This window comes from Apis dorsata, unplaced genomic scaffold, assembly GCF_000469605.1.
Source record: "Apis dorsata unplaced genomic scaffold, Apis dorsata 1.3 scaffold_199, whole genome shotgun sequence".
NCBI lineage: Eukaryota > Metazoa > Arthropoda > Insecta > Hymenoptera > Apidae > Apis > Apis dorsata.
This window is the reverse complement of record NW_006263483.1, coordinates 81,943-83,017: the sequence shown is the minus strand read 5'-3', so window position 1 is coordinate 83,017 and position 1,075 is coordinate 81,943. Positions and strand designations below refer to the sequence as shown.

At 39.2% G+C, this 1,075-nt stretch overlaps 1 long non-coding RNA gene across 1 annotated transcript in view; it reads right to left on the bottom strand.

Moving 5' to 3' along the window:
- LOC116185517 overlaps positions 1-1,075 on the bottom strand; it is a 6,371-nt gene that overhangs the window by 926 nt on the left and 4,370 nt on the right. The gene's annotated exons all lie outside the window — the stretch shown is intronic.

The following is a 1,075-nucleotide window of genomic DNA, read 5'->3' as shown; positions in this document are numbered from 1 at the left end:
AAAAAAAAAAAAAAAAAAAAAAAAAGAAAAAAAAAGAAAAAAAAAGAAAGAAAAATATGAACGAAAAGAGAGACTAGTCGTTACTAGAGACGGAGAAAAATAACGAAGAAACGAAAGAAAGAAAAGATGTAAGACGATGCGGGTCATGTTTTTTAACGATACAAATATTCGCAAATACACAAATTCACAGCACACTTCTACCAATCCAGTAAATACCTCGGCCATTGCTCGCGAAACGAACTCTTGGGATTCGTATGTTGTTTCTAGTTTTGCGATTTTACGATTATGTACACTTGACTTCGCGCCAGAATACGACACACGAGGAGGAAGGCTTCGTAAAACGATCGTGACATTCTGTGGATCCAGTTTTGTAGAAGAAATATGGCGTTCGCAAACACGATACACAACAGCACGGAAATGGCCGAAAAATGCACGTTTTCGTAAGTCACACACTATGGCCGCGACGTTGTGGATCTAATGATCTGTGCTACGAATATCGACCGATGATAATATTTGGTCTTCTCCGTTTTTGTCTTCGTTGAAAGTGGAATATTAAACGAATCACTGTAAATTACCAATCTAGATATATGTATGATACTTAAATACGCGCCAGGAATAAAATGAATCAGGCGTGCCAACTTGAAAGTCATTATCAAGTAACGTAGGTTTAGTTACCAAACCATTAGCAAGTAACATAGATCCTGTAATTAATCACTCCATACAAAGAAATATTGAACACATATTATGAATGATGTAATTAACAATCCTAAATATTTTCCGAACGGACTGATGAATCGTTATTCCCCATGTTACCGACAAACAGTTCGGTTATATATCGGATAAATAAGCGGGAGAGCTACCGCTTCTATGTCGCTATAGTTTCATGCTATATACCCTTCGTTTCTAACGTGGAACGATTAAGTAACGAGGCGAGCTTGTACAAGTCTCTCGTTCTCCCCGTGCACGAGAATAAATTCACCCTGCACGCCCCGGCGTGAGGATCGATACGCACGATTATTTCGGGAACTCGCCCCGTTCTCGTCGAGTATGAGTTACCGTGTGCGACAAAGAGAGT